Source organism: Acinonyx jubatus, chromosome A1 (genome assembly GCF_027475565.1).
Source record: "Acinonyx jubatus isolate Ajub_Pintada_27869175 chromosome A1, VMU_Ajub_asm_v1.0, whole genome shotgun sequence".
In the NCBI taxonomy this organism is placed as follows: domain Eukaryota; kingdom Metazoa; phylum Chordata; class Mammalia; order Carnivora; family Felidae; genus Acinonyx; species Acinonyx jubatus.
In genome coordinates this window covers 35,814,224-35,830,686 of record NC_069380.1, presented here as the reverse complement: position 1 = coordinate 35,830,686, position 16,463 = coordinate 35,814,224, and positions in this window count along the sequence as shown.

Here is a 16,463-nt window from a genome sequence, read left to right as displayed (position 1 = left end):
AGAGCTGGGAATATGCTTATTGTGTTCGTGATGATATCCCAAGCTTCTAGCACAGTGTCTAGCAGATAGGGTTTCCTTGATAATAATTATAAATAGATGAATGACTCTCCCTACTTTATATGTCTCTCCCTTGTAACTGTCATAGTTCACATTTAACATCTCTCTGGTAGACCCACATGCAATTGATAAAGAATCCTCTTACTCATTTAAGTGAATTTTTTAGTCAATACAGGTTTATTGACCATTATTTGATGAACACAAGACAACTAAAATAAGCAATTTCTGCAGTCTGTAGAAGATTCAGAGACATGAAAAGGTTCTGTGAGGAAATTTTCTCGTATAGGGTCAGCCATGATAGTTACATGTGGAATGATGACAGATATGAGGGACCTTCAGCATCATGTTGCTGATCACACAAAGATCTATCCCAAGGGTCTACATTAAGGGAAGAGAAACAGCAAAAAAATAAAATAAAATAAGTAAAATGAAATAAAATAAAATAATAAAAAATAGGAACAACTAGGAGTAAAAATTTTCAACACAACAGTTTTTCCTCCTAGGTATAGCTTAAAATTAATCCAAAGCTAGGGTCACTTGGGTGGCTCAGTCAGTTACGTGTCTGACTTCAGCTAAGGTCATGATTTCATGGTTCATGAGTTTGAGTCCTGAGTCAAGTTCTGTGCTGACAGCTCAGAGCCTGGAGCCTGCTTGGGATTCTGTGTCTCCTTCTCTCTGCCCCTCCCCCGCTCATGCTCTGTCTCTCTCAAAAACAAGCATACATTAAAAAAAATTTTTTAATTAATCCAAAGCTCAGTGTAAAGTATGTTTCATTTGAATTTTCTGGAACTTTATTGTTTTCAAAACACCTGCAATATATATTAAAGAAGGTAAAGTTTATTTTGTTTTAATTAATTTATTCATTCAATAAATGTTCATCGAGATCTTCCATGTGTAAAGTACTGGGCCAGGTACCAGAAATACTCAAAGAAAAAGACCCTGAGGGTATCTGCCTTCATTGAGTTTACGTTTGAATTCAAAGACAGACACTGAACAACTAATTATGCAATTCAATTTTTACTTATAATTGTGACAAGAGCTCTAAATAAGAAACTAAGAAACTATGAAAACACATAAAGTAAATTATCTCCATTGGCCCTTCCATATGCATCTCTACTTTTCCTGCTCTGCTCTGTGGCCCGGGAAGCTGACCTCTCTGGGCCACACCCATGAATTTCCTTGCTGTCTGGCTTCCCTTGGGGTTCAGCAGAAGATAAGAGGGCAGAAGGGGATCAAGGTCAGGGTAATTACTTCCCGGCTTCCTCCCAGCACACCATGGGGAGGCAGCAGTTGCATTGCTCTCTTCAGGTCCTGGGAACTAGTTCCTTTTCTGGTCACTCAGGCCTACGGACAGTCACAGCTCTCATGTATCAGTGCGACATTCCTCACCAACCCCGGTGGGCTCCCCTTAACCCTGCATGCATCTGTGCGAATCATCTCCTTGTTGAGCCCTACAGTTTTCCAGTTTGTGTGTGCCACCTATTTCCTTTTGTCATCCTAACACAGAGCAGAGAACTGGGGAATCTGATCTAATTTAGACAGAAGGGCTAAGGACCATGAAGACTTCCTAAAACAAGTCCTATTTAAGCTGAGCGCTGAGAGATGTTATTTTCCTGACAGGTCCTTCTTACACCTCCTCTTTTCTCTCTGCATCAACCTAGAAACATCCACATGTCCAGAGGAGAGTAATAGTATATGTCATCAATTGTTCTTTTCTTTATCCCTTTTTTTCCACTGCCCTCCCTCAACCCTAGCAGTAAACACTTTCTTTCTGGTTTCTCTAGGATGGCCTCTCCTTGTTATCTTTATGTCCTCTGAGAGCTTTCCTTCGTCCTTACTCTTCTTCTCCAATCTTTCATGTCCTGCCAATATCCCTAAAATATGTGCACCCTCCCCAATGTGACCCACAATGTGACAAGAATATGTCTTCTCTCTCACTGCTCCTATGTATTCAGCCACGTGAGATACTCGCTGTTTCGTGCCTTTGTTCACAGTTTTTCTTCTTCTGGATCATCCTAACCTCATCTGTCCCCCCTGTTGAAATCCTATTCAGTTTAAATGCCACCCCTCCACAAAGCCCTCCTAAAGGTCTCAGCAGGAAGTATTCACTTCCATTATTTTTTTTGTTCCCATAAATACTTTTTAACCTTTCTTGTGCTTCCCACATGATTTATAGTTTTGATATTTGTGGAAATGTCTTATTTCTCTCCCATGATTATCAGCTCTGAGAAGGCAGGGACTAGTCTGTCTATGGAACATCTACAACAATGCATCTAACACAATGCCAGCACATAGTAGGAGCCCTATGGCTCCTTCAGTATCCATTTATACATATTTTATCTTCTATATTATAGAAAATCATTCTGAGGTTATTCCCTTATACAACAAATGAAAGCATTAGTGTGCTCTCTTTGTATGTGGTCCTTGGCGTGGTTACTTTCATAATACGCTTTTTTATTGCAATGTAATTAAGTTGTACAGTTAAACCAAACATAACTAAGGGAAACAGAGCTAAGAATATTTCCTCCAGTTACAACTTGGAAGGCCTGATTTTCTCCCTCTATTTCCAGTCTTTTAACGTTTGAGAATCAGTCATGCCAAAATATTTATCATCTCAGGAAAAATAAAATGAAAATCTTTTAAGGGCCTCCAGATACCATATAGCTGCATGGAGCTAGACAAGTAAGAATGGGGCATAGACAGATTAACTGAGGGGGAAATGACAATATGTGTCCCAAAGCTTCATGTTCCACACTTCAAATGGAGATTTCTAAAAGTTCTCTCCTCCAGGAGGTTTTTGTTATGTCTATTGTTTTGTTTGATAATGTTGGAAGATGAGGAATTGGGGATTTTAACTCTAAAGGAAAAAAAAAACTTGAATTCTATGTAGTCTGTGTAATTAGATTTGGTTTTAAATGGTAGTTCCTTTATTTTAAAGATATATTTAAAATAAAGTGCTAACAATACCATGTATTAATCCCTCAGGAACTCTTTTAACCTTATAACCAGCTCCAATGCAGATATTGTCCCCATTTTATAGATGAGGGGATAGAGACTCAAGTTATTAATTGCCTGACTGTCCTGTTCCAGGGTACCGTTGTCAGATGACAGCTCTTCCTTGGGCCAGTGCTCATGTTCTTAGACACTATTCATCCCTTCTCCTGCCTTTATCACTGGAGTGAATGCACATTTGTTTGGCCATCCTCTGACTATGCTACTAATGTTTTACAATTCTCTGAAACCTATATTGCGTCAGAAAGCCTTCCTTAGGGAGGTCAGCTGCACAGAGAGCTGCAGAAGAGATAGACCAGCCAGAAACACGGCAGGGAAATGGATGCATCCAGAATGGACCAGCCCTATACGGAGCCTGACATGGCTTCCTTTGCCTTCTAAGCCACCAATGGCTGGGAAACGAGTCTGATAATTTTCTGGGAAGGAGAGTCTATGGGAAGACAATAGAAGGACTTTATGCCCTGCACACATAAGTAAGCATGCTCTGAGAGCATATATCATGTTCTATTTTAAAAATCGCTCCTGTGAAACTGGGTTTTAAGGCTGTTGGGTGGCAGATTTTTCACATTGCTTTCAGTGCATATTTAAATACACCCCCCCCACCCCCTCCCAGTTGTTATATAAGTTTGTTAAACCTCAAAAGCCTCAAAGACACAGAGGCTGGAGAAAAATATTTTTTTATTGAATTGAAACGGTATTTTTTTTTTAATCGAGAAAGCAGCCATCTAAGTGGTTTTTCCTATTTTCTATCTCACGTATAACAAAACACCTCAACAGTAGCATGAGAGACAGTATTCAGAAAGCAATTCCAAACACATTAAAAGACCTGCTTTGGAAAAATGAGTCAAGTGAGTTTTTTCCCTTTAAAGGCCACAAAAAAGAAACACCCTTCTAACAGGGTGTTGGGTTGAAAAGGGGATAAGAGGGGGAACACAATATCTCATCTAAAATCTTGCAGGCAAGAGCGTTTATTACTGCAGGAAGCAGACGGTGAGCCTAGCTTATAAATGAGATCCTGCAGACAAGGGAGATGTATCTTGCTGAAGTATTACTGTATGGAACGAACCTTTAAAGCTTGGACTCTGAAGGCATAAACCATCCTCAAATAAATCTAAACCGATGTATTCATTTTTAATAAAAGAAAATGTGACATAGCATGGCCACAATAATATGTAATTTCATCCTTGCATTTCAATTCTCAAGGGTTATTTAATTCTCCTTAAAACATTCCAGAGAGCTGCAAGGGGTTAGATGAAAATAAATATTCTCACCTAGAATGATATTCATTTCATCAGCATTTTCCCTGCCATGGAAAAACAATAGTAGAATGCTCAGATATGAAGGTCCATCCATGGTTTATCTATATAATAATTTTAAACATCCAGTTTGACACATAAATAGTTAGAAGAGGGGATGGTTAATTAAAAAAAAAAAAAGAAAAAACTATTTAAAGGCCTTTTATTGGGATATTTAAATTTCCAGCCAAGAAGATAACTCCCACAGGAAAGACATAAATATTAATTGTGAAAAATAAAGAGATTTGAACAGACATGGGATTATTTTATTAAAAGTGGCTCTCAGTATGAATAATCTATGGGTTAATTGCAGTCCTGAAACAAATAACTGACAAAGCTGTTTTTCAAAAAAATGTTTTCCTTAATGTGACATTAGGTTTTTGACCTCAGCTTTTTGTCTCTCTGTTTTCTCTTCCCTTTTTCCTTGTTGCCTTCCTTCCCTGCTGTGTTCCAGTATGATTTAAGTTAGTTATATTAAAAACACATAAGCAAGTTGGTAAATGAAATAGAAATAAAAATTACTTGAATATGAGAACTTTACTACAATCCTCTATAAAACTGTCGACTCTTTCTGTCACTGACAATGCAGCTGGGTGAGTTTTATGGTGACCCAAGCAATGTTAGGCTTTTTTCAATGACCAGAATCATTAGTTACATCCCCTCTACCAAGGCCCAACGTATTGGAGAAAATTTTAGTTTCTATTACATAACTGTATTTAACGTAAGAATGACTTTTTAAAAAAGTTTTTATTTATTTATTTATTTATTTATTTATTTATTTATTTGAGAGAGACAGTGCTTGGGGGAGAGGGGCAGAGAGGGAGGGAGAGAGAATCTCAAGCAGGCTCTGCACTGTCCACACAGAGCCCGACTGGGGGCTCGATCTCATAAACCATGAGATCATGACCTGAGCAGAGATCAAGAGTCAGACACTTTGACTGTGCCACCGAGGCACCCTGAGAATACCTTTCTTGAAGCTCATACTGTTCAAAGAGACGGATACAATTAATCTAGTAATTAATGAGTTTGATTCAAAAAAATAAACTCTGGGTGCAATTCAAGAAATGCTGACTTTCAGGATATAGTGTCTAAAACTTTAGTTTTCATGTTGAAGAGAACCTTAAAAAGTTAAGGAGAAAAAAGGTTGGCAGCTTCTGCAAAAGTCAAACATAGAATTACTGTATCACATAGGAATTCTGCTTCCTGGTATCTACCCAAAAGAACTGAAAACAGGTACTCCAAAAATACATGTACATGCATGTTCACATCAGCACTATTTCTAATAGCCAAAAGGTGGAAATAGCCCAAATGTCCATCAGTGGATGAATGGATAAACAAATTGTAGTATATAAACATGGTGGAATATTATTCAGCTATAAAAAGGAATAAAGTACTGATTCATGCTACAATGTGGATGGAAAAACCTTGAAAACTTTATGCTAAGTTACAAAAGCCAGAAACAAGAGGTCACATATTGTATGATCCCATCTATATGAAATATCCATAGAATATTGGATATATATTTTATGGTCCATCCATAAAAACAGATGTGGACTGGTGGTTTCCAGGGGCTGGGAATGAGAAGCAAATGCTTAATGTACACAGGATGGTGAAAATGTCTTGGAACTAGATAAAGGTGGTGGTTTCCAATGTGGTGAATTTTCTAAATGCCACTGAAATGTTCACTTTAAAGAGGTTAATGTAATGTGTGAATTTCACCTCAGAAAAGAAAAAGAAAGAAAAGAAAAAGAAAGAAAAGAGAAAAGAGAAAAGAGAAAAGAAAAGAAAAGAAAAAAAAGGCTTCCCCCCCCCCAAAAGTTAAGGAATGAAAACTGAGGCCACTGAAATTGTAGCTCAGAAAAATATGGTCAGGAAGCATCGGGTAGTCAGAATTTGATGTCAATGAACATGTGATGAAACCAGGAAACTGAAAAAAGGGAAACCAATGGCAAATATATTATGAACAAAAAAACTTCTGCAGAAACATTCTTAAAAGAAGCAAGCCCTCTCTAGAGCAAACTTAGGGGAAGTTCTTTTTAAATGAATAGAATGTAAATAGTACAATGTTTTTTAAAATATATATATTTGTTTTAAAGTTCATTTATTTATTTTGAGGGGGAGAGGGGCAGAGAGAGAGGGAGAGAGAGAATCCTAAGCAAGCTCCACGCTGTCAGCAGGGAGCCCAATGCAGGGCTCGAACCCACGAACTGTGAGATCATGACCTGAGCTGAAATGAAGAGTCGGATGCTTTACAGTATGAGCCACCCGGACACCCCTAAAATGTATATTTTTGAACCAATTACCTAGTAAGGGTTCTAACTTAATTGTTTGGTTAATAATAAATAACTCATTTATAGTTTATTAAATGATGTAATTGTCATCAAATGTATGGTATATTTCAAAGAGTTTAAATATGCTCCCTCAATCCTATATACACTAGGGTTTTGGTTTGTATAAATCATTTTCTGAAAGTAATGCAAAGGAAAAGTTCAGTCTATCTTTGGTCTGTTAAAAAAAATCTGGGCAGGTTACATTTAAATATTTTTAGCATACGAAACAAAGAACTATCAGAATAAGGGGTGTGGAGCAGTTCTTAAGTACAAAAAGAAGACTAAAGACGTCCACATGTTGGGTCTGAGTTATAGAGATGGCATGATACAGTCATTTCAAATAATTTTAATGATTAGGGTAAGTTAATCTGAAAAAAGGAGAAAAGCAGTTTGAGAAAATGGAGACCATGTTGAGTACAATACAGTAGGATAAGAGAGCAGATAGGAAAAAGAAATGGAAAGTGTTCAGGAAGCAATTACTCGCTATCCCAGGGTTCTGTGAATGATCTAACAGTAGGTGCCCTGGGAGTGGAAAGGGGCCACTGTGAGTAAATAGAACCTGAGGGAAGTAATCAGAGATAAGAATAACGAGTATCAGAGGCACAAGATACAGAATAGAGAGAGAGGATGACAAAGTTTACAGCCCGAACTTCAAAGACCTGGCACAATAAGAAAGAAAGCTAAAGCTGAGGACCGAAAAAAGGGTCTGTTCGCAAATATTATGAAAATGTAAGATGATGGAATACAAGCTCACTGAAGGAGGCAGGGAGGGCGTGTGACAGAAAACCCAGGGATGATGCGCAAAAACCAGTAACATTATCAAAAGCATAAATGAATTTTTAGCCTTCATGTTCAAATGCGGAGGTAGGAAAGGCGAGTAGGTGTCGTGGTTCAGAACCTCATTCTCCGAAGAAACAATTGGAAAAGCATGGTCTCATTTTGACTGAAAAATAGGTAGTCAGTGGCAATTAAGGATATGCTGGGGCCGGAGTTTCTCTTCTAGAAGTTTCAAGGAGATGCGTTAACAGAAACCAAAACAGAGAAACTTAGAGCCTTTCCCAAACACTGACCGTGTATTTGGGAAAATACCAGGCAAATAGCACAAAGAAAAATAACCACAGGGGAAGAAAATAACTAATAAAAATGATGAAAGAAATCATTTATTATCCTATATCACATTTTGAAACAAACGTGGCAATCAAGGAGCATATTTAACTATTTGTTTGAATTCTACCAGAAACAGATCTATCACCTCACAACCCATTTAAAAATATTTGTATTTATGCATAAATATTGGTATCACGCCAGGTGTTTTGTCATAATTACTGTTAATGACTCTTCCAAATGTCAAATGATATGGTTTTACATTTAATTTTGTCTCTTTCCAGCTCTGTCACTTAATATTTGTAAGTTCAGTCTACTTCTCTGTGGGAAGGAGCTTACGACACCTGCTGTATAGGCCACTTGGCATTGAAAGGATGGCGTAGGATAATGTTGTGATGAACTCTGCAGTTGGTGAAACACTTTATTAATATTAATTTTGTTGTCACTCGTATTATTATTTATCATTAGTGGTCACATCGCCAGTATGCCCCAGGCAACATGGAAAGGGGGGAAAAAAGGTTATGGCCAAAAACTATACAAAGCTTATTTGGTATAGATGTAACATGATGCTAGAGAGAATAACAAGCTCACTTTTTTCCTACGGAATTGTTTTAATTGAATACTATATTTTATTAACAACCATATTTCTGTTAAAAATGCGGAAAGATGCACATTAAAAAATGCTTCACACAGAAATTAGTCCAGTGTAATTAGTGTGAATGATCAAAACACCAGCATATAAGAGCACATGTGCCCTATTATAAAAACCAGGTGTTTAAATAAGATAAAACCACCTCCTGAATCAAGAGGGGATTTGAGTTGAGTTATGCTTTTCAAATATAGAAAAGATTGTTTCTAATTGCTTTTTACATAGGTACCAAATTTGTGCACATTATAAAAATGTTTCAAAAAGAAGTTATCAATGTGATGTGAGCATCTGTATGCATTTCAGCCACTCTCAATGTATCTTTGGCCCTGACTAAGAAAGGGAATTTAAATATCAATCTAGTATAGAATAATAGAAGGGAAAATGCTAACCAAAATGGAAGGAGAACATATTTTTTTCCCGAATCCTGAGGTTAGCATAGAAATTTCTGCATAGATTTTGAATCCTGGGAAGGTCGTGGAAAGATGGAACAAGGTCCTGAAAAGGGCAGAAAGTGACCGGCTCAAGAGACAGGTGGTGGTCTAAAAAGAAGGGAACAGCTGGGCCTCTGAGACCAGGGGAAAGGGACGGAGTGCAGGGGCAAACACAAACAGTTTGTAAATAGGGGGGTCAGGATTTAAGAAAGGTCATGCTCAACGGCCTCAATTTTCTTGATTAATTGGAAGGCAAGATTATCTTCTGAGAGTGGGGCAGGCAGGGGCAGGTGGGGGAGCTAAAATTAAAAGCAAACCCAAATGAAACATTAGTCATTGTCACAGATCCAGGACTGGGATTAACCCCAAGATATGTGAAAAAAAAATTTTTTTTTTACATCTTTTCCCGAAGATGTAAAAGATCGCAGTCTAGAATCCTAACTCTTTCACATGACTGTCAGATTATCCACTAGTGGTTGATGTGACTTCCCCACTTTCTCTCAGACATAGTCTCCATTAAGTTGCTAAAGACACATAGCAACTTTTTGTGTTTTGCTCTGGTTGAAAACTGATGCATTAATCTCCAATTGTCCCAGGCTATACATGATTGCAAAAACTGCTTCTCGTCAGATTAAGAGCAGTCATTTCCAGGCCCCTAGGCATGAGGCTGTCTCTTAGCAGTAACATCATTATGAAACCTTAGTTCCTACTAAATATCTTCATCTCTGAAGATAATCTTCTGGAGAAAATGCCTGCCATCTCTACTCTAATTACTACAGGGTTCCAAAGGAAGCTGTCTGAGGGTGAAGTCAGTTTGCTCTACTCTTTACATGTGCCAGGAAACAACTTCAAGATCTTGTCCCTTCCTTTTTACCAAAAAAGTTGTCAGATAAAGAAAGGTTTGAGTATCGTCCAACAAAGCTCACCTATCTGATTAGCCATAATAAGCATCTTTTCACATGTTAATGATTGACAAAGTTTCTGTCCTTGGCCCAAACTCTAATAGGGCTTTTTCTCTGAGCTCTTTTCAACTAGGTCTCGACTTCTGGGCTTCTGCATTCATGTCTGCATTGTCCAATTTCAGCAAGAATCCTGCTAAGTCACTTTAGCCAGACGCTCTCATCCTCCATACTTGTCACCCTCAATAGCTAATCTCATTTTCCACCATCTCCCAAGGGACCTCCGATATCCTTCCTGCAGGGATCCTGTTAGGTTGGTTTAGCCAGAATCCCCTTTACCCCTGATGTTTCCTCTTAGTAATTTTCCATGTACTGACCCCCACCCTGCTCCTTGACTCTCAATTCTCACTTTTCCTGTCTGTAATTGGAGTTGAGCCAATCTCTCTCCTCCACGGCAAGACCCCACTACAGTGGTCTCCACACATATTGTGATAATCCCCCTGAATAACGTTTACCTTACCATTCTTTAAGTGTCATGATTTTTTTTATTGTATATATTTTTTCTTCCAAGTTTTTATTTAAATTCAAGTTAGTTAATATATACTATAGTATGAGTTTCAAGAGTAGAATTTAGTGATTCATCACTTACATATAACACCCAGTGCCCATCACAAGTGCTCTCCTTAGTACCCATCATCCATTTGACCCATCCCCCCACCTAACACCCCTCCAGCAACCCTCAGTTTGCTCTCTATAGTTAAGAGTCTCTTATGGTTTGCCTCCCTCTCTGTTTTTATCTAATTTATTTTTCCTTCCCTTCCCCTATGTTCATCTGTTTTGTTTCTTAAATTCCACATATGGGTGAAATCATACAGTATTTGTCTTTCCCTGACTGGCTTTTTTCACTTTTTCACTTAGCATAATATACTCTAGCTCCATCCATGTAATTGCAAATGGCAAGATTTCATTGTTTTTGAGGGCTGAGTAATATTCCATTACACACACACACACACACACACACACACATATATATATATGTATATCCATTTATCCATTTTGTCAGTCAATGGAAATTGGCTTTTTCCATAATTTAGCTCTTGCTGATAATGCTGCTATATGCTATAAACATTGGACTACATGTACATCTTTGAATCAATATTTTTCTCCTTTGGATAAATACCTAGTAGTCCAATCGTTGGGTCAGAGGGTAGTTCGATTTTTAACTTTCTGAGGAACCTCCGCACTGTTTTCCAGAGAGGCAGCACCAGTTTACATTCCCACCAACAGCGTGTGAATGTTTCCTTTTCTGTGCATTCTTCCCAACATCCGTTGTTTCCTAAGTTAATTTTAGCTATTCTGACAGGTTTAAGGTGGTATCTCATTGTGATTTGGATTTGTAATTCCCAGATGATGAGTGATGTTGAGCATTTTTCATGGGTCTGTTAGCCATCTGGATGTCTTCTTTGGAGAAATGTCTGTTCATGTCTTCTGTCTATTTCTTAACTGGATTATTTATCTTTTGGGGTGTTGAGTTTGTTAAGTTCTTTATAGATTTTGGATACTAGCCCTTTATCTGATATGTCATTTGCAAATATCTTCTCCCATTCTGTTGGTTGCCTTTTAGTTTTTCAATTGTTTTCTTCACAGTGCAGAAGCTTTTTATCTTGATGAAGTCCCAATAGTTCATGTTTGCTTTTGTTTCTCTTGCCTCTGGCTATGTGTCTAGTAAGAAGTTGCTCCAGCCAAGGTCAGAGAGGTTGTTGCCGGTGTTGTATAGAATTTTGATGGTTTCCTGTCTCACATTTAGGTCTTTCATCCATTTTGAATTTATTTTTGTGTTGTTATAAGAAAGTAGTCCAGTGTCATTCTTCTGCATGTCATTGTCCAGCTTTCCCAATATGATTTGTTGAAGAGACTGTCTTTTTTCCAGGATATTCTTTTCTGCTTTGTCGAAGATTAGTTGACCATCTAGCTGTGGGTCCACTTCTGGGTTTTCTGTTCTGTTCCATTGATCTATGTGTCTGTTTTTGTGCCAGTACCATACTGTCTTGATGACTATAGCTTTGTAATACAGCTTGAAGTCCAGAACTGTCATGCCTACTGCTTTTATTTTCTTTTTTTAAAGTTTATTTATTTATTTTGAAAGAGTGAGTGAAGGGAAGGTACAGAAAGAGAGGAAGAGAGAGAATCCCATGGGGCTTGATGTCAAGAACCACGAGGTCATGACTTGAGCCAAAATGAAGAGTTGGATGCTTAACCAACTAAGCCCCAAAGTGTCCCTTGATTTCCTTTATCTTTTTCAACATTACCTTGGCTATTTGGAGTCTTTGTGGTTCCATACAAATTTTAGAATTATTTGTTCTGGCTTTGTGAAAAATGCTGGTGGTATTCTGATAGGGATTGCATTGAATGTGTAGATTGCTTTGGGTAGTATTGACATTTTAACAATGTTTGCTCTTCCAATCCATGAGCATGGAATGTGTTTCCATTTCTTTTTGTCTTCTTCAATTTTTTTCACAAGGGTTCTATAGTTTTCAGCGTACTGAACTTTTACCTCTTTGGTTAGGTTTATTCCTAGGTGTTTTATAGCTTTTGGTGTAATTGTAAATGGGAACAATTCCTCGATTTCTCTTTCTGCTGCTTCATTATTGGTGTATAGAAATGCAACTGATTTCTGTACGTTGATTTTATATCCTACGACTTTGCTGAAGTCATGTATCAGTTCTAGCAGTTTTTTGATGAAGTTTTTTGGGGTTTTCTCCATAGAGTATCATGTTGCCTGCAAAGTGTGAAGGTTTGACTGCTTCCTTGCCAATTTGGATGCCTTTTATTTCTTTTTGTTGTCTGATTGCTGAGGCTTGGACTTCCAGTACTATGCTGAACAACAATGGTGAGAGCAGATGTCCCTGTTGTGTTCCTGATCTTAAGGGAAAAGCTCTCAGTTTTTCCCCACTGAGGATGATATTGGCTGTGGGTCTTTCATATATGGCCTTTATGACGTTGACGTATGTTCCTTCTATTCATACTTTCTTGAGGGTTTTTATCAAGAAAGAATGCTCTATTTTGTTAAATGCTTTTTCTGAAAGATCATATGGTTCTTATCATTTGTTTTATTAATGTGGTGTCTCATTTTTAATTGATGTGCAGATATTGAACCACCCTTGCAGCCCAGGAATAAATCCTACTTAATCATGGTGAATAATTCTCTTAATGTACTGTTGAATTCAATTTGCTACTATCTTGTTGAGAATTTTTGCACCTATGTTCATCAGGGATATTTGTCTGTAATTCTCCTTTTTAGTGGGGTCTTTGATTTTGGAATCAAGGTAATGTTGGCCTCATAGAAAGAGTTTGGAAGTTTTCCTTCAATTTCAATTTTTTGGAATAGTTTGAGAACAATAGATATTAACTATTCTTTAAATGTTTGGTAGTATTCCTCTGGGAAGCCATCTGGCCTTGGACCTTGTAGGTTGCGAGATTTTTGATTACTGATTCAATTTCTTTGCTGGATATAAGTCTGTTCAAATTTCCTATTTCTTCCTGTTTCAGTTTTGGTAGTTTACAGTTTTCTAGGAATGTATCCATTTCTTCCAGATTGCCCAGTTTGTTGACGTACAATTGTTCATAATATTCTTTTCTAATTGTTTGCATTTTTTTTAAACATTTATTTATTATTGAGAGACAGAGAGACACAGAGTGCAAGCAGGAGAGGGGCCAAGAGATGGAGAGACACAGAATCTGAAGCAGGCTCCAGGCTCTGAGCTGTCAGCACAGAGCCCAACGCAGGGCTCCATCTCACGAACCACGAGATGACCTGAGCCGAAGTCAGACACTTAACCAACTGAGCCACCCAGGCGCCCCTAATTGTTTGCATTTTTGTGGTGTTGGTTGTGATCTCTCCTCTTTCATTCATGATTTTATTTATTTGGTTCCTTTCTCTTTTCTCTTTGATAAGTCTGGCTAGGGGTTTATCAATTTTGTTAATTCTTTCAAAGAACCAGCTCCTCGTTTCATTGATCTGTTCTACTATGTTGTTGTTGTTGTTGTTATTGTTGTTGTTTTTAATGTTTGATTTGTTCATTTTGAGAGAGAGTGAGAGCACAAGCAGGGGAGGGGAAAAGAGAGATGGAGAGAGATAGATACCAAACAGGCTCCAGCACAGAACCCCATGTGGGCCTTGATCCTACAAACCGTTGAGATCATGACCTGAGCTGAGATCAAGAATTGGATGTGTAACTGACTGAGCCACCCAGGCGTCCCTGTTCTACTGTGTTTTTATTTCTATATCATTTATTTCTGCTCTAATCTTTGTTATTTCCTGTCTTCTGCTGGTCCTAAGCTTTATTTGCTGTTCTTTTTTTTAATGTACATTTATTTATTTTGAGAGAGAGAGAGAGAGAGAGAGTTTAAGAGAAAGAGAGAGGAAGAGAGAATCTCAAGCAGGCTCTGCACTGTCAGCACACAGCCCACCTTGGGCTCAAACTCACAAACCATGAGATCATGACCTCTGCCAAAATCAAGGGTCAGATGCATAACGAACTGAGCAACCCAGGTGCTCCTTTATTTGTTCTTCTTTTTCCAGCTGCTTTAGGTGTAAGGTTAGGTTGTGTATTTGAGACTTTTCTTGCTTCTTGAGGAAAGCCTGTATTTGCTATAAACTTCCCTTTTATGAGCTCCTTTGCTGCATCCCAAAGGTTTTGGACTACCATGTTTTCATTTTCATTTGTGTCCATGTATTTTTTTTATTTCTTTTTTCAATTTCCTGTTAACCCATTCATTCTTTAATAGGATGTTCTTTAACCTCCATGTATTCGTAGTTCTTCCAAATTTTTTCTTGTTGTTGACTTCAAGTTTCATACCATTGTGGTCTGAAAATATGTATGGTATGATCTCAATCTTTTTGTACAGATTGAGGCCTGATTTGTGACCTACTTTGTGATCTATTCTGGAGAATGTCCACGTGCACTTGAAGAGAATTGTATTCTGCTGCTTTAGGATGAAATGCTCTAAAATAGCTGCTACATCCATCTGGTCCTGTGTGTCATTCAAAGCCATTGTTCCTTATTGATTTTCTGCTTAGATAATCTGTCCATTGTTGTAAATGGGGTTTTAAAGTTCCCTGCAATTATTGTATTATTATCAATGAGTTTCTTTAAGATTGTTATTAATCGATTTATATATTTGGCATCTTTCACATTGGGGGCAAAAATATTTATAATTGTTAGATCTTCTTGTTGGATAGTCCCCTTTATTATGATATAGTGCCTTTCTTCATCTCTTATTACAGTCTTTGGTTTAAAATCTAGTTTGTCTGATACAAGTATGGCTACTCCAGCTTTCTTTTGGTGTCCATGAGCATGATAAATGGTTCTCCACCCTCTCACCTTCAATCTGGAGGTGACTTTGTGTCTAAAATGAGTCTCTTGTAAGTACTATGTTGGAGTCTTGTTTTTTTTTTTCCCATCCTGATACCCTATGTCTTCTAATTGGAGCATTTAGTTCATTTACATTCAGAGTAATTATTGATAGATATGTAGATAGATAGATATGAATTTGGTGCCATTATATTACCTGTATAGTTGCTTGTCCTGTGGATTATCTGTTCCTTTCTAGCCTTTGCTGCTTTTGGTCTCTCCCACTCAAAGGGTCCCCTTTAATATTTCTTGCAGAGGTGGTTTAGTGTTCACAAACTCCTTTAGTTTTTGCGTAGAAATTCTTGGTCTCTCCTATTCTGAATGACATCCTTGCTGGATAAAGTATTCTTAGCTGCACATTTTTCGCATTTAGCATGTTGAATATATCATGCCACTCCCTTCTGGCCTGCCAGGTTTCTGTGGACAGGCCTGCTGCTAACCTTATGCATCTACCCTTGTAGGTTAGGGACCTTTTGTTCCTAACTGCTTTCAGAATTCTCTCTTTATCTTTGTATTTTTGCAAGTTTCACTATGATATGTCTTGGTGCTGACCTGTTTTTGTTGATTTTGAGGGGAGTTCCCTGTGCCTCTCAGACCTGAATGCCTGCTTCCTTCCCCAGATTAGGGAAGTTCTCAGCTACAATTTGTTCAAATAAACCTTCTTCCGTCTTTTCCTGCTCTCCTTTTTCTGGGACTCTTAATGATACGGATATTATTACACTTTATGGAATCGCTGAGTTTCTTGTCTATATTTGTGATCTAATAGTTTTCTTTCCCTCTTCTTTTCAGTTTCCTTATTTTCCATAATTTTAGTTTCTATATAACTTATTCAATCCTTTGCCTTTTTCCATCCTTGTAGTCATTACATCCAGTCAGTTTTGCATATGAGTTATAGCATTTTTTATTTTAGCCTACTTTGTAGGTCTTTTACCTCTGCAGCAAGATCTTCTCCAGTATCTTCTATGCTTCTTTCCAGCCCATTCTTATGACTGTTGTTCTAAATTCTTGTTTAGATATATTGCTTATTTCTTTTTATTTCTTTTTTTAGTAAATCCCTTACTATGATTTCTTATTGATCTTTCTTTTGGTGAGAATTCCTCTGTCTTGTCATTTTGTTTAGGTTTCTGTCTTTTGCATATTACTAAAGCTTGTTATATTTCCTACTCCTGAGAGTAATGCTATATTAAGAATGGGTCCTACACTGTCCAGGGCCTACCACTTCAGAAAGTGTTTCTGCTGTATGCTGTGTGCACTCTGCTGTTGTGATATGGC